General features: G+C 47.1%; 1 protein-coding gene across 1 annotated transcript in view; it reads right to left on the reverse strand.

Annotated features, from left to right (window-relative positions):
* The window catches only part of LOC115125463 (genetic suppressor element 1-like), a 539,601-nt gene that overhangs the window by 154,515 nt on the left and 366,350 nt on the right, over positions 1 to 18,736 (reverse strand).

The raw sequence follows: 18,736 nt of genomic DNA on the forward strand, positions 1-18,736 counted from the left end.
CTGCCCTCCCCTCCCGCCCCTCCGCTCCCCTGCCTTTCCTTGCCCTGCCCTCCCCTTCCCTCCCCTGCCTTTCCTTCCCCTCCCTCCCCTCCCCTCCCTCCGCTCCCCTGCCTTTCCTTGCCCTGCCCTCCCCTCCCGCCCTGCTCCCCTGCCCTGCCCTGCCCTGGCCCTCCGCCCCCCTCCACTCCCCTGCCATTCCTTGCCCTCCGCCCCTCCCTCCACTCCCCTGCCTTTCCTTGCCCTGCCCTGGCCCTCCCTGCTCCCCCTCCCTCCACTCCCCTGCCTTTCCTTGCCCTGCCCTGGCCCTCCCCGCCCCTCCCTCCGCTCCCCCCTGCCTTTCCTTGCCCTGCCCTCCCCTCCCTCCGCTCCTCTGCCTTTCCTTGCCCTGCCCCACCCCTCCCTCCGCTCCCCTGCTTTTCCTTGCCCTGCCCTGGCCCTCCCGCCCCTCCCTCCACTCCCCTGCCTTTCCTTTCCTTGCCCTCCCGCCCCTCCCTCCACTCCCCTGCCTTTCCTTGCCCTGCCCTGGCCCTCCCTCCGTTCCCCTGCCTTTCCTTGCCCTGCCCTGGTCCTACGAGTGTGTTCTCTGCTGACGGTAGCAGATGAATAATTTATCTTCAGTAAGTGTCAGTGTAGACACCCCGCTGCTACTGGGAAGCGAGAAGAGAGGAGCTAGGATTAACACACACTGTATAGAAACACATTCAGGCACGCGGACAACAGAGAGAGTTTCTATTTCACCAAGTGTGGATTTGTCTTGTGGTCAAAGACCTGTCAAAGCTTTTCTGAAACGCAAAAACATATAGACATATATACTACATGCAGGTTCACACACGCATACATAGAAACATGGACATATATACATATAGACATATATACTACATGCAGGTTCACACACTCATACATAGAAACATGGACATACATAGAAAGTACTCATACCATTATAGAGTGAATTTGATGAATTAACTCAGGCTTCTATTGTAACAGACAAAAATATGTTCTACAGCTAGAATTCCCTCCCTCCCTATTCTACCTCTCTACACCCCTCCCCTTCCCTCCCTATTCTACCTCTCTACACCCCTCCCCTTCCCTCCCTATTCTACCTCTCTACACCCCTCCCCTTCCCTCCCTATTCTACCTCTCTACACCCCTCCCCTTCCCTCCCCTTCCCTTCCCTCCCTATTCTACCTCTCTACACCCCTCCCCTTCCCTTCCCTCCCTATTCTACCTCTCTACACACCCTCCCCTTCCCTTCCCTCCCTATTCTACCTCTCTACACGCCTCCCCTTCCCTTCCCTCCCTATTCTACCTCTCTACACACCCCTCCCCTTCCCTTCCCTCCCTATTCTACCTCTCTACACCCCTCCCCTTCCCTTCCCTCCCTATCCCCTCTCCCCTCTCTATTCACCCCTCCCCTCCCCTTCCCTCCCTATTCTACCTCTCTACACCCCTCCCCTTCCCTCCCTCCCTCTCTCCCTATTCTACCTACACCCCTCTCTACTCCCCCTCCCTTCCCTCCCTCCTTCTCTCCCTATTCTACCTCTCTATACCCCTCCCCTTCCCTCCCTATTCTACCTCTCTACACCCCTCCCCTTCCCTCCCTATTCTACCTCTCTACACCCCTCCCCTTCCCTTCCCTATTCTACCTCTCTACAGCCCTCCCCTCCCTATTCTACCTCTCCACACCCCTCCCCTTCCTATTTTATCTCTCTATACCCCTCCCCTTCCCCTCTCCCCCCTCCCTCTGCCCTCTCCTGGCCACCCTCTTCATAATCAGAGCCCAGTGAGCCGTGAGACCCTCCCGCACTCTATAGCGCCCTCCGGCGGTAACCTCCACACCCACGCTAACAGCTAACACACACACACACACACACACACACACACACACACACACACACACACACACACACACACACACACACACACACACACACACACACACACACACACACACACACACACACACACACACACACACATACACACACACACACACACACACACACACACACACACACATATGCACACACATACACACACTAACACACACATTCATCCACCCTCTCCCTCTCCTCTCCTCCCCCTCCCTTTCTCCCCCACTTAGTGCCGTACCGAATAAAACACACGTCACCACTTACGGGCTGGCTTACCTGATGACTGATAACAGGCTAGAGAGCAGCCAGTCAGCCAGCCAGTCAGTCAGTCAGTCCTTATTCACTATGGCCAGACACACAGCTCAGCTTACACACTCATGGCAACACACACCAACACCAGGAGACAGAGGCCCATTCTTACCAGTCCCAAGCTACTTCACATGCACCCGACTCGAGTCACACACCTTTTATCCCACTTGAGCGCTTTTCTCACAAACACGTGAAAACGCTGGTATGCTCACACGCACAGACACTAACTCAGACACACCAAACCCCCACAACAGCTTACCTGGCAGGTAGTAGAGTGGTGCTTTTAGTCCAAACATGGTTAGAGTCATATGTAGATAGAAGACAATGTGGTACGGAGATCAGGGCAGCAGTCCTGTCCTGGAGGAGTATGGTGGTAGAGGGCGGCTGTGCCCTCGGTGCCACCCAGCAAGGAGGCTCTGTGTGTGGGGAGGCTGGGACTCAGCCTGTCATCCCAACTCGCTGGTCCTAGCTAACGGAGCGTGATGCTGGGACCGCCCAGCTGGCTAGGACACACAAACACAGTGTCACAGACACACACTGTCACACACACACACTGTCACACACACACACACTGTCACACACACGGAGAGCGGTGTGAGGGTAAGTCCCTGGGCACGCCCCCGCTCACGACCCCCTCGCTCTCTCCCCTGACCCCCTGGGTTGGGTCACACACTCCCTCCTCGTCCCTGCACAGCGGGAGGTGACACACACACTAACGCCACACACACACACACACACACACACACACACACACACTCGGGGCACGCAGACCAGAAGCTGAAGAAAGAAGCAGACCAGAAGTGTCTGAGCTCAGGGAGGATAAAACAGACGATGGTAAAAGAGGTGTAATCCTGCGGAGGAAAAGAACGACAGAATGATTCCTGGGATTGTCTTTTATCCCTCAATCCCAAGACAAATGATCAGAGGAGAGCGTGGTTTCTTCCTCCGCCCGCTGCCTGCTGATCTCAGTCTGTCTCTCTCTTTCCTCTTCCCTTTTCTCTCCCTCTCGCTCAGAGCCGACACGGAGAGGAGGAGAGGAGGAGGGCAGAATGAACTCCCTCCAGGCTACAACACAGCCAGATAGTGAGGGAAGGAGGGGAAAGAGAAAGACCGAAAGGGAGGGGAAAGAGAGAACGAAAGTGGGAGGGAGGGATGAGAGTGAAATGCTGGCCATTGCTGAATATCATGCGAGAGATAAAACGAGAGAGAGAAAATGAGAGAGATAGTAAAAAAGAGAGAGATGGGGAGAGAATTGGAAGCTGGCCTGAGTGACAGCTGATTGGGCAGCCCTAATGACAGCGAGGGACCAACGATAATCATGGGACATCTGCTCATATGACTCTTCACCGGGGCCACCATCCCAGAGTCACCGGCATGCAGAGAGCGAGATGAGGAGAGGAAGATGGGGTATCAAGTGCAGCTCAACAAAGGAAAGCTATCTGTGAGAGAGAGACGAGAGCACAAGAGATGCCTGCCTCCATTCCCCTCCAACTGAAAATGAGACTCCGACTATGTGTTCAGTGTGTGTGTGTATATATGTGAGAAAGAGAGATAAAGAGAGAGAGAAAGAGAGATAAAGAAAGAGAGAGATAAAGAGAGAGAGAGAGATAGAGAGAGAGAGAAGAGAGAGAGAGATAGAGAGAGAGAGAGAGAAGAGAGAGAGAAAGAGAGAGAGAGAGAGAGAGAGAGAGAGAGAGAGAGAGAGAGAGAGAGAGAGAAAAGGAGAGAGAGATAAAGAGGGAGAGAGAGAAAGACAAGGAGCCTTGGCCAGGGTTGCAATCTGAGCCCTGCTATCTTCAATATTTACATCAATGAATTGGCCACTATTCTAGAAAAATCCTCAGCCCCTGGTGTTAGTCTCCACCTATGCCTGCTGTCACCCACAGCACATGGCCTACAGCAGAGCCTGGACCTGCTAGAGCAGTACTACCAGACCTGGGCCCAGGCAGTAAACCCCAAAAAGACTCAAATAATGATTTTCCAGATAAGATCCAGATCTCAGGGAATTAGACCAAAGTTCTCAATTGGTACAAAATATATAGAGTACTGCACACACTACAATTACTTAGGTAAAAATAAGCTCAACTGGACACCTTAATGAGGCAGTGACTGAGAGAGAAAGCACGCAGGGTGTTCTACACCATTAAAAAACAAATTGAAATACCTATTAACATTTGGCTAAAACGAATTGAATGTGTCATTGAACCAATTGCACGTTATTTTTATTTATTTTACCTTTATTTAACTAGGCAAGTCAGTTAAGAACAAATTCTTATTTTCAATGACGGCCTAGGAGCAGTGGGTTAACTGCCTGTTCAGGGGCAGAACCACAGATTTGTACCTTGTCAGCTCGGGGATTTGAACTTGCAACCTTTCAGTTACTAGTCCAACAGCTCTAACCACTAGGCTACCCTGCCGCCCCGGCAGCGAGGTGTGGGGTCCACTTGCAAAACAAGATTTCATCAAATGGGACAAACACCCCATTGAAACCCTGCATGCAGAGTTCTGTAAGATTCTCCTACATGTCCAGAGGAAAACTACAAACAATGCATGCAGGGCAGAATTAAGACAATATCCACTCATAATAAAAACTCAAAGAAGAGCAATTCAGTTTTGGAAACATCTAAAATAGAGTGACCCCCTCTCATATCATTACCAAGCCCTGCAATGCCAAGAGCTGAGCAAAGAAAAGAGTCCCCTCATCCAGCTGGTCCCGATGCTGAGTTCACAAACCTGTTCTACTAACACACTGAAGCCTCAGGATCAGAACATCCAATCAATCAGAATAAACCAAATTACAACACAGTCAAAACACAACTATATTGCTTATTGGGAAACACAAACACAAGCACAAAGCAGAATGCAGTGCTATCTGGCCCTAAATCGAAGGTACACCGTGGATAACTATTTGACCATGGTTATTGATCAAAAGCTTAGAAAAACCTTGCCACAGTACAGGCTCAGTGAGCACAGCCTTGCCATTGAGAAGGTTAGACACAGGAAAACCTGGCTCCCTGTAGAGGAAAGGCTGTGCAACCAATGCACAACAGAACCTGAGACGGAGCTGCATTTCCTGACAAAATGTCCAAAAATATAAAACAATTAGAGAGTGTCATTTCCCTAAAATTGAAACCCTTATTCAAGGTTTCAAATACCTCTCTGATGAGGATAGGCTACCCGTCCTGTTGGGGGAGGACACAGAGAGCTGTGGGTTGGCAGCGCACTACATTGCTGCCTGCCATAAGTTGAGGGACAGTGTCTGACAGACCAACCAACCTGCACATGTCCTCTATGCTTATTGTTATTGTTCAATGTATGGTTATTTCAACCCTTGGTTATTGTTGTTACTGTTGTCCCGTTGACAATTTTGATTCTTATTATTTTCATATTGTAAATATCCAAAGTAAGCTTTGGCAATATGTACATTGTTACATCATGCCAATAATGCAAATTGAATTGAATTGATAAAGAGAGAGAGAGAGAGAGAGAGAGAGAGAGAGAGAGAGAGAGAGAGAGAGAGAGAGAGAGAGAGAAAGAGAGAGAGAGAAAGAGAGAGAGAGAGAGAAAGAGAGATAAAGAGAGATAAAGAGAGATAGAGAGAGAGATAAAGAGATACAGAGATAAAGAGAGGTAGAGAGAGATAAAGAGAGAGAAAGAGAAGAGAGAGAGAGAGAGAGAGAGAGAGAAAGCGCTCTCGGCACAGCATGGTGAGCAGTCTGTGAGCCGTGCACAAAATCCAAGTTTCAGAGATAGTCATAAACACGCACACACACACACAGCAGAAGCAGTAGGGGTGAGGAGCTAACTATCTGCTGGGCAGCGGCCACACAGAACCAAAACCAGCAGGAGAGGGGGCAGAAAGAGAGAGAGAGAAAACAGAAAGATCAAGAGAGAGAGAGATAGTCTGGCAGGATGTTTGCCCTGGGGGCTGACTTGCTCTCAAACCCACTCTATGAAACTCACAGTGGGGGAGAGAAAGGGATGGACAGAGGAGGGGGAGGAAAGAGGGAAGAGGGGGAGGGAGAAGGGGACATGGTTGGGGGTACACTGCCTTACTTGCCAATACCCTGAGGCAGGCAGGCAAACCCCCCTTCCAAAGAAAAAAATACACACATATACACACGAATACACACAGATACACACAGACACACAGTTACACACACCTACACATATATACACACGAATACACAGATACACACAGACACACATTTACACACACCTACACACATATACACACGAATACACACAGATACACACAGACACACACACCTACACACATATACACACGAATACACACAGATACACACAGACACACACACCTACACACATATACACAAACAGATACACACAAATACACACAGATACACACAGACACACACACCTACACACATATACACAGACGCATACAGATACACAAAGACACACACAGACACACACAGATAACACATAGGTGCAAGCACAAAAAACAGAAAACACACTTATTTTTTAACCAGCTTTTGCTCCCCTCTGCTGAGAGGGAAGCATGCTCACAGGCAAATAGGACAAATAACCACTAATACTGTCAGATGAGAGGAGAGGGATGGAGAGAGGAAGGGGGAGGGATAAGGGGGAAGAGTGTTCACACAGATGGAGAGAGTGAGGGAAGTAGAGAGAGGGGGTAGCTACCTGTCGAGGAACATTTAAAGGGATAAGGAGAGGGGGTCAACTTATTTTATGTGTGTGTGTGTGTGTGTGTGTGGCAGGTGTTGAAGTGTCTCACACCTTGTGAGATGGGTTGAGTGGTGCAGTGTCCCCTGGGGTGTTTGTCCACCTCACCTCCACTCAGCTCAGAGACAGAGAGATGGTGAGACAGAGAGACGGAGAGACAGAGAGATGGTGAGACAGAGCTAAAAATACAGACTAAGGAACAGGTCTGTTTAGAGAGAAATCTAATATACAGAGAGTCTCAATAGACAGAGAATAACGACAGACTAAGGAACAGGTCTGTTTAGAGAGAAATCTAATATACAGAGAGTCTCAATAGACAGAGAATACAGACAGACTAAGGAACAGGTTTGAATCAATCAACATACAATCAAGAAAGTATTTGTATTTATATACAGGACTTCTTACAATTCTTACAGACACTACAGAATGTGTCAAGAATGGGATTAAAAAGACTCAAAAATATGTCTAACGGTGTGTGTGTGGGGGGGGGGTGACAGGTCTGTCTGATTTACATCAAAACACACTGAGTAGCAAGTGTCGTCTCTTGTTAGAAAGGGTGTAAGGAGTCACACACGCACGCACACACACACACACACACACACACACACACACACACACACACACACACACACACACACACACACACACACACACACACACACACACACACACACACAGTCAAAGGACATAAAAGGCCCCTGGAGACCAAGCCACTGTGTCTGACTGCAACACTGTGATCAGAGGATGACAGAGACACTAAAGCACACCAGAGGGGACGGAAGGAGAGAGAGAGAAAAGAAGAGGAGAGGGGGAGAGAGTAACAAGAAGAAAGAACAAGAGAAGAAGCCTGGAAGAGAGCAAGAAAAAGATGGATAGAAAGGGAGAGGCAGAGGCTGCGGAGAAACCAAGTGTGACGAGAGAGAGAGAGAGAGAGAGAGAGAGGGAGAGAGAGAGAGAGAGAGAGGGAGAGAGAGAGAACGAAAGAGAGAGAGAGAGAGAGGGGGAGAGAACGAAAGAAAACGGGGGAAAGCAAAACTAAAGAATGAGAGAGGTGGATCCAGCTGAACAGAGGGAATCTTTCCATGTTTCCAGGGAACAGAGGAGAGGCAGAGAGCTGTGCCTCTGGGTAATTTAAGATTAGGACACCAGACTGTGACTATCCTGCCTCCTCCACCTATCCTCTTTATCCCTATGCCTCCTCCCTGCCCAAAAATGGCATCCCATACTCCACCCTTCTGCTCTCATCCGATCTCACAGAGCAACAGCCTTTATTTTTTACATAATCCCTTCTCTCAAGAATAATCACCTTCTCTCCTCCTCCCCTCCCTCTTTCTGCCCCATCTCGACCCCAATGTTCCCCTGTGTTTGTGAGTGTCTGTGTTGGGAGGGGTTGTGGTCGATCTTCCGCAACAGCAGGAGCTGGCAAGATAAGGTATCTCTATAATCTCCCCCTGACGCACAGCCTCTGGAGTCACCCCCCCCCCCCCCGCCACACACACACACACAAGTGCATGGTTGCCTATCTAACACTCTCACATGTCTGAGAGAAGAGGTCAGGTACTGGGAGCAGGTGTGGGCCTCTCAGAGAGGGAGAGGCAGAATGAAGAGAGAGAGAGGAGAGGTGAAGTAGAGAGAGAGAGAAAGAGAGATGAGGTGAAGTAGAGAGAGAGAGAGAAAGAGAGATGAGGTGAAGTAGAGAGAGAGAGAGAGAGAGAGAGAGAGAGAGAGGTGAGGTGAAGTACAGAGAGAGGGAGAGAGAGGTGAGGTGAAGTAGAGAGGGAGAGAGAGAGAGAGAGAGGTGAGGTAAAGTAGAAAGAGAGAGGTGAGGTGAACTAGAGAGAGGGAGAGAGAAAATGATGAGGTGAAGTACAGAGAGAGAGAGAGAGAGAGAGAGATGAGGTGAAGTAGAGAGGGAGAGAGAGAGAAGGATGAGGTGAAGTAGAGAGAGAGCGAGGTGAGGTGAAGTAAAGAGAGAGAGAGAGAGATGAGGTGAAGTAGAGAGAGAGAGAAAGAGAGATGAGTTGAAGTAGAGAGAGAGAGAGAGAGAGAGAGAGAGGGTGAGGTGAAGTACAGAGATAGGGAGAGAGAGGTGAGGTGAAGTAGAGAGGGAGAGAGAGAGAGAGAGAGGTGAGGTAAAAAGAGAGAGAGAGAGAGAAGTGAGGTGAAGTAGAGAGGGAGAGGGAGAGAGAGAAGGATGAGGTGAAGTAGAGAGAGAGCAAGGTGAGGTGAAGTAGAGAGAGAGAGAGAGAGAGAGAGAGAGAGGGAGAAGAGGTGAAGTAGAGAGAGAGGTGAGGTGAAGTAGAGAGAGGGGGAGAGAGAGAGGTGAAGTAGAGAGAGAGAGAGGGAGAGAGAGAGGTGAAGTACAGAGAGAGAGGGAGAGAGAGAGGTGAAGTAGAGAGAGAGAGGGAGCGAGAGAGAGGTGAAGTAGAGAGAGAGAGATTAGGTGAAGTAGAGAGAGAGATGAGGTGAAGTAGAGAGAGAGAGAGGGAGAGAGGTGAGGTGACGTAGAGAGAGAGAGGGAGCGAGAGAGAGGTGAAGTAGAGAGAGACAGAGAGAGAGAGATGAGGTGAAGTAGAGATAGAGAGAGGGAGAGAGGTGAGGTGAGGTGACGTAGAGAGAGAGAGAGAGAAGTGAGGTGAAGTAGAAAGAGAGAGAGAGGTGAGGTAGAGAGAGAGGTGAAGTTTATTTATTTATCCATTATTTTACCAGGTAAGTTGACTGAGAACACGTTCTCATTTGCAGCAACGACCTGGGGAATAGTTACAGGGGAGAGGAGGGGGATTAATGAGCCAATTGTAAACTGGGGACTATTAGGTGACCGTGATGTTTTGAGGGCCAGATTGGGAATTTAGCCAGGACACCGGGGTTAACACACCTACTCTTACGATAAGTGCCATGGGATCTTTAATGACCTCAGAGAGTCAGGACACCAGTTTAACTTCCCATCCGAAAGACGGCAACCTACACAGTGTCCCCAATCACTGCCCTGGGGCAGTGGGATATATATTTTTTTAGACCAGAGGAAAGAGTGCCTCCTACTGGCTCTCCAACACCACTTCCAGCAGCATCTGGTCTCCCATCCAGGAACTGACCAGGACCAACCCTGTTTAGCTTCAGAAGCAAGCCAGCAGTGGTATGCAGGGTGGTATGCTGAAGTAGAGAGAGAGGTGAGGTGAAGTAGAGAGAGAGAGAAAGAGAGAGAGAGGTGAGGTGAAGTAGAGAGAGAGAGAGAGGTGAGATGAAGTAGAGAGAGAGAGAGAGAGGTGAGGTGAAGTAGAGAGAGAGAGAGAAAGAGAGAGAGAGAGAGAGGTGAGGTGAGGTGAAGTAGAGAGAGAGAGAGAGAGAGAGAGAGAGAGGTGAGGTGAAGTAGAGAGAGAGAGAGGTGAGGTGAAGTAGAGAGAGAGAGAGGTGAGGTGAAGTAGAGAGAGAGAGAGAGGTGAGGTGAAGTAGAGAGAGAGAGAGAGAGAGAGAGGTGAGGTGAGGTGAAGTAGAGCGAGAGAGAGAGGTGAGGTGAAGTAGAGAGAGAGAGAGGTGAGGTGAAGTAGAGAGAGAGAGAGAGAGAGGTGAGGTGAAGTAGAGAGAGAGAGAGAGGTGAGGTGAAGTAGAGAGAGAGAGAGAGAGAGAGAGAGAAAGAGAGAGAGAGGTGAGGTGAAGAGAGAGAGAGAGAGAGAGAGAGAGAGAGAGGTGAGGTGAAGTAGAGAGAGAGAGAGAGAGGTGAGGTGAAGTAGAGAGAGAGACAGAGAGAAAGAGAGAGAGAGAGAGGTGAGGTGAAGTAGATAGAGTAATAGAGATATTGCCTTTTTGAGAGAGAATAAAATACCAAAACAGTGTAAAATGCACATGTACCACATCGATTGATAGCTGCAATAGCCTGTCTATGAACTGCACTGCTCACTGCTACAGCAGGCTGCTGTTGTCTCAGTACCCAACACCATTTTGGGGCGAGGTTAAGGTCAATCTCCCAGACCTCTTCATACCCTTACACACACCCCCACACAACCAGACCTCTTCATACCTTTACACACACCCCCACACAACCAAACCTCTCCCAGACCTCTCCCTTCACCCTGCTGGTGATTAGAGAGAAACGATATGTGAGGGAGTGTGTGTGTGTTTCTCTCTTTTTTCCCCCGCATGCTAATCACAGCCCAGCTCAAATCATTCATTCGCAAAAATATGTCATTATCTATCAGGCTCAGCAGCCATAACCCTGCAATTACAGCACCGTCCCCTGGCCAGCTGAGCACTCAGGTCACACACACACGCACGCACCCACACACACGTGCACGCACGCACGCACGCACGCACACACACACACACACACACACACACACACACACACACACACACACACACACACACACACACACACACACACACAGCATACTGGCAATCTGTTCCTATCTCAGGCGTATAGAAGAGAATGAGGAGAAGAGCGACATCAACCTCCACAAACTCACCCAACCAATGTGAAAAACACTGTCCAAAAACACTGTCCCAAAACACTGTCCCAAGACACTGTCCCAAAACACTGTCCCAAGACACTGTCCCAAACACTGTCCCAATTCACTGTCCCAAAACACTGTCCCAAAACACTGTCCCGAGACACTGTCCCAAAACACTGTCCCAAATCACTGTCCCAAAACACTGTCCAAAAACACTGTCCCAAGACACTGTCCCAAAACACTGTCCCAAGACACTGTCCAAAAACACTGTCCAAAAACACTTTCCCAAGAAACTGTCCCAAAACACTGTCCCAAGTCACTGTCCCAAAACACTGTTCCAAGACACTGTCCCAAAACACTGTCCCAAATCACTGTCCCAAAACACTGTCCAAAAACACTGTCCCAAGACACTGTCCCAAAACACTGTCCCAAGACACTGTCCAAAAACACTGTCCAAAAACACTTTCCCAAGAAACTGTCCCAAAACACTGTCCCAAGTCACTGTCCCAAAACACTGTTCCAAGACACTGTCCCAAAACACTGTCCCAAGACACTGTCCCAAAATACTGTTCCAAAACACTGTCCCAAAACACTGTCCCAAAATACTCTCCCAAAATACTGTTCCAAAACACTGTCCCAAAACACTGTTCCAAAACACTGTCCCAAAACACTGTCCCAGAATATACTGACACGGACACAGAAACAGGAACACAGACAGACATAGATGCCACTGAGTGTGTGGTCTCAGTGTGATCTCTGCTCTCTCTTCAGCTTTGAGTGTTTCTAATAGAGGAGACAGTCCCTTTCACACACACCTCACCAACTCTCACTCACACTCTGTTTCTTAGCAACGCTGTCCAAGAGCATGGCCTCTCCAGGGTCATCAATACACACAATTCCATCTGATCACAGATCTGCTCACTTCAACAGAGGGTCTAGGAGTGTGTCAGTGTGTGTGTATACGCTCAAAGACATCAATATGAGCCTAATGACAGAATCATTCCTTTCAGAATACTGTGTCCTCCAGTAGAATCAACACCACTGTGTAGCTCCATATCCGACCATAACTAATGATCACCACCACTAACATACAGCCATGTCACAGACCAGTCAATCAAACACACTGCTGGCTTGCTAATTCATATCTATTCATTCATTTGTTTACAAATATTATTCTAACACCGCATAACTGAACTGTCCCCTGAACACCAATTCAACTACAGACCACGTAGGCCGTCCAGAAGGTCAGAGAAATAGCTAAAGGTAGGACGTTCAATAGCTGAATGCTGTGAACACTGTCAAAGTGGAATTGCATCATTTTACACTTAGATATTACCAGAAGAATACAGCAGCACATACATCAACACTCTTCATCACTAGGATATGAATCATATTCAAGGCACGTCCTCTCTCACAGACATTCAGATAGTAAAGAGGAGGTGATTTGAAGACACTTACCTGAGGAGTGACGTAGAGTAGATAGATCAGTTGGTGAGGAGGGCAGGGTGATGGACAGACATGGGAGAAGAGGAGAAAACCTGGTTAGGATCTAGAATAGAATATCTGTATTTGCAAGTTTAGGTTTGAGCACAATGTTGGAGAGTGTGTATACATGTGCATCAGACACAAATACAGCATATCTATATTCACAGTAGCTGGTGTCATTATTGAATGAACTATCATACACTTATCAAACCAAATGGCATACATACACCTGTCCAGACCATCACTCACTCACATCACACTCAATCTCACACACCGACCACACACACACTTCTCAATGGCAGATCTCTACACACACACCATCAAACACTCTGTCTCTGACACTGTCCCTGTCACACATTCGTCATTGACACCAGCCTTGAGCTTCTGAGCATGTGTGTGTGTGTGTGTGTGTGTGTGTGTGTGTATGTGTGTATGTGTGTGTGTTTGTCTGTGTGTGTGTGTGTGTATGTGTGTGTGTATGTGTGTGTGTGTGTGTGTGTGTGTGTGTGTCTTTTGTGCATGGCATGTGTGTGTGTGTCTTTTGTGCATGGCATGGTCATCAATGCAGAGAGGAGATGTAGAGTGTCAGACCTGCTTAACCTATTGACTGGCAGACTGAGTGATGGCTGACAACATCATGAAAAGACACACACTGAAAAAAGTCAGATTTCTTATCACTTAAATGAGTACACTATTTTACAACTTGATGTTAGATGGTTGCTCACCCTGGAAGTAGTCTTATATGGGGTTGATTTGAATTGATTTCAGGTGATTTGGACATTATATTTTAAACATGTTCACTGCCCCCATCACCTCCACTGATTGTTAGGTAGTGGTGGCTAAGGTTAACTGAAGTTTGTAGTGGATAAGGGAAGAAACCAGACCACTGGACTACAGTTTCTCTCAGCCCATAGACTACTTTCAGCGTGAAGAACCAACTAACATCAAGTTGTAAAATAGTGAACTGCTCCTTTAATGTTTTTGAGTACTGTTAACAAATATATGGTTATTGAGTAAATATTACTTTATTTATTTGTGTTCTGCAGACAAAACGTTTTTCAAGCTATGATTATTTAATATTTGGATGTCAATCTAACATTTATTAAATAGGTCTTTACTTAAAATAATAAAGTAGTAGTCAGACATTGATATATGAGTAGAAAACATTTAATTTACAGTGGGGCAAAAAAGTATTTAGTCAGCCACCAATTGTGCAAGTTCTCCCACTTAAAAAGATGAGAGAGGCCTGTAATTTCCATCATAGGTACACTTCAACTATGACAGACAAAATGAGAAGAAAAAAAATCCAGAAAATCACATTGTAGGACTTTTAATGAATTTATTTGCAAATGGTGAAAAATAAGTATTTGGTCAACTACAAACAAGCAAGATTCCTGGCTCTCACAGACCTGTAACTTCTTCTTTAAGAGGCTCCTCTGTCCTCCACTCGTTATCTGTATTAATGGCACCTGTTTGAACTTGTTATCAGTATAAAGACACCTGTCCACAACCTCAAACAGTCACACTCCAAACTCCACTATGGCCAAGACCAAAGAGCTGTCAAAGGACACCAGAAACAAAATTGTAGACCTGCACCAGGCTGGGAAGACTGGATCTGCAATAGGTAAGCAGCTTGGTTTGAAGAAATCAACTGTGGGAGCAATTATTAGGAAATGGAAGACATACAAGACCACTGATAATCTCCCTCGATCTGGGGCTCCACGCAAGATCTCACCCCGTGGGGTCAAAATGATCACAAGAACGGTGAGCAAAAATCCCAGAACCACACGGGGGGACCTAGTGAATGACCTGCAGAGAGCTGGGACCAAAGTAACAAAGCCTACCATCAGTTATACACTACGCCGCCAGGGACTCAAATCCTGCAGTGCCAGACGTGTCCCCCTGCTTAAGCCAGTACATGTCCAGGCCCGTCTGAAGTTTGCTAGAGAGCATTTGGATGATCCAGAAGAAGATTGGGAGAATGTCATATGGTCAGATGAAACCAAAATATAACTTTTTGGTAAAAACACAACTCGTCGTGTTTGGAGGACAAAGAATGCTGAGTTGCATCCAAAGAACACCATACCTACTGTGAAGCATGGGGGTGGAAACATCATCCTTTGGGGCTGTTTTTCTGCAAAGGGACCAGGACGACTGATCCGTGTAAAGGAAAGAATGAATGGGGCCATGTATCGTGAGATTTTGAGTGAAAACCTCCTTCCATCAGCAAGGGCATTGAAGATGAAACGTGGCTGGGTCTTTCAGCATGACAATGATCCCAAACACACCGCCCGGGCAACGAAGGAGTGGCTTTGTAAGAAGCATTTCAAAGTCCTGGAGTGGCCTAGCCAGATCTCAACCCCATAGAACATCTTTGGAGGGAGTTGAAAGTCCGTGTTGCCCAGCAACAGCCCCAAAACATCACTGCTCTAGAGGAGATCTGCATGGAGGAATGGGCCAAAATACCAGCAACAGTGTGTGAAAACCTTGTGAAGACTTAAAGAAAACGTTTGACCTCTGTCATTGCCAACAAAGGGTATATAACAAAGTATTGAGATGAACTTTTGTTATTGACCAAATACTTATTTTCCCCCATAATTTGCAAATTAATTAATAAAAAATCCTACAATGTGATTTTCTGGATTTCTTTTCTCATTTCGTCTGTCATAGTTAAAGTGTACCTATGATGACAATTACAGGCCTCTCTCATCTTTTTAAGTGGGAGAACTTGCACAATTGGTGGCTGACTAAATACTTTTTTGCCCCACTGTATCTGTGTTGTGCAGATATAGATTTAGGGTTAGGGTTAGCCTAACCCTAACCCTAACGTTGTACATAGTGGCTCTGTTTTTACACAAAGTTGTATGCATGTTTGAATAAAGAGACGTATATTTCTAAAATAGTACTAAGCAGATAGTAGTGCTATGAGGTGTAAATGATCATGATGAATGGATATCAAAACCGGGTCGGGCAAATTCACGTTCAATAACAAGACAAGCCATTCCCACCATCAACAAGGTCATGTACACCACTCTTAATGACAGAGGATAATGCAGCTTCCTGTGATGCTTACAGATTCACCTCCAGTTGCTGCTCGAGGAATGAGCACTGTGCTCAACAATGACTAGTTACAGCTCTATCTCCAGTTACTGCTAGAGGAATGAGCACTGTGCTCAACAATGACTAGTTACAGCTCTACCCCCAGTTACTGCTAGAGGAATGAGCACTGTGCTCAACAACGCCTGGTTGCAGTTCTACCTCCAGTTACTGCTAGAGGAATGAGCACTGTGCTCAACAACGACTAGTTACAGCTCTACCTCCAGTTACTGGTAGAGGAATGAGCACTGTGCTCAACAATGACTAGTTACAGCTCTACCTCCAGTTACTGCTAGAGGAATGATCACTGTGCTCAACAATGACTAGTTACAGATCTACCTCCAGTTACTGCTAGAGGAATGAGCACTGTGCTCAACAATGACTAGTTACAGCTCTACCTCCAGTTACTGCTAGAGGAATGAACACTGTGCTCAACAACGCCTGGTTGCAGCTCAACCTCCAGTTACTGCTAGAGGAATGAGCAGTGTGCTCAACAATGACTAGTTACAGCTCTACCCCCAGTTACTGCTAGAGGAATGAGCACTGTGCTCAACAACGACTAGTTACAGCTCCACCTCCAGTTACTGCTAGAGGAATGAGCACTGTGCTCAACAATGACTAGTTACAGCTCTACCTCCAGTTACTGCTAGAGGAATGAGCACTGTGCTCAACAATGACTGGTTACAACTCCACCTCCAGTTGCTGCTAGAGGAATGAGCACTGTGCTCAACAATGACTAGTTACAACTCCACCTCCAGTTGCTGCTAGAGGAATGAGCACTGTGCTCAACAATGACTGGTTACAACTCCACCTCCAGTTACTGCTAGAGGAATGAGCACTGTGCTCAACAATGACTGGTTACAGATCTACCTCCAGTTACTGCTAGAGGAATGAGCACTGTGCTCAACAATGACTAGTTACAGATCTACCTCCAGTTACTGTTAGAGGAATGAGCACTGTGCTCAACAATGACTGCTAAGGTGGGTTACAATTACAAATAATCAAATACATAAAATAATGTTAAACATTAAGACACAACCAATGAAAATGACTAATCAGAACTACTTACTACTTACACTTTATTTTTTACTGAAGGTTAATCATTTAAGTAGAAGGGACTTTAAACGTTGATGTTCACTACAACACATATTCATGTTCAAGTAACTTCAATAATTAATAGTTCAGAATACATAATGCAATTTAGTGTCAGAAAGTTAACGAAACACAAAACAGTTAAGTATTTACAACTTAAAAAGACAACCACATGGGCGGTGGAGTCATTGAAATGCTTGGAGTTGGGCTACTCGAATGATTCTAGGCAACAGGTCTCCACCAAAAATGTAGTTAACAGAACTAATGACTTTTTACAGTGCAGGCACACAGGCACGCAAGCACACACACTCGCAGGAACAGAGTCACACAGACATCAACTCTATATACTCCCTACAATAAATGCAAATACACACACACACACACACACACACACACACACACACACACACACACACACACACACACACACACACACACACACACACACACACACACACACACACACACACACACACACACACACACACACACACACACACACACACACACACACACACACACACACACAGGGGATCCAGATGGGGGATGTAGACAAAGCTGACAGGTTGACATGCCATCATATCGTCTACCTCCCACAATGCCTTGTGGCACACCTGTCTGCTTTAAAACGAGCACAGACACGCACACACAAGCATAGTCGCTTCAATCAGTCTCCTTCTCTCTGTTCTTACCTGAATCCTTTATCTGGTGTATTGTAAATATCAAACGGATCAAATCTCTGTTGTTTCGCAGACTTATTTTGTTAGAAAGAGAGAAGGGAGAGGAGGAGGATAGAACTGGGGAGAAAAAAAGAAGGAGGGCCTGCTCATTTGATTAACAAATGTATGTGTGTGTGTGCCCTTCTCATTTGATTGACAAATGTATGTGTGTGTGTGTGTGTGTGTGTGTGTGTGTGTGTGTGTGTGTGTGTGTGTGTGTGTGTGCCTGGGAGTATGCATACAGTATGCAAACGAGGTGTGAGAACACATAGAGCAGGAGAACACTGATTAAAGGGGAACACACACTAAAGGCGTCCACATGCTTCCCAGACGCAACAGTTGGTTGGTAATTGTGACTTTGTTGTTAGTTTTGGACTTCGCCCCTTCGTAGCCGAAGACTACGCCCCTTCGTCGATGGTTGGTCAACAGTCAGGATTCTTCAATAAAGTTGTTGTTGCCATTCAACGAGAGACGACTCATTTTCATGCAATTGATACTATTGCCGCCTTTTCTCATTTTCAAAGCTGTCTTTTAAGAGAGCATGTGAGCACACCTACACACTGACACCTTAACACACCTACCTGCGTTGGCTAGCCGCCAGCCGGACTGAAGCATGCCGACACCTTAACACACCTATACACTGACACCTTAACACACCTACACACTGACACCTTAACACACCTACCTGCGTTGGCTAGCCGCCAGCCGGACTGAAGCATGCCGACACCTTAACACACCTACACACTGACACCTTAACACACCTACACACTGACACCTTAACACACCTACCTGCGTTGGCTAGCCGCCAGCCGGACTGAAGCATGCCGACACCTTAACACACCTACACACTGACACCTTAACACACCTACACACTGACACCTTAACACACCTACCTGCGTTGGCTAGCCGCCAGCCGGACTGAAGCATGCCGACACCTTAACACACCGACACCTTAACACACCTACACACTGACACCTTAACACACCTACCTGCGTTGGCTAGCCGCCAACCG

This window comes from Oncorhynchus nerka, linkage group LG28 (genome assembly GCF_034236695.1).
Source record: "Oncorhynchus nerka isolate Pitt River linkage group LG28, Oner_Uvic_2.0, whole genome shotgun sequence".
NCBI lineage: Eukaryota > Metazoa > Chordata > Actinopteri > Salmoniformes > Salmonidae > Oncorhynchus > Oncorhynchus nerka.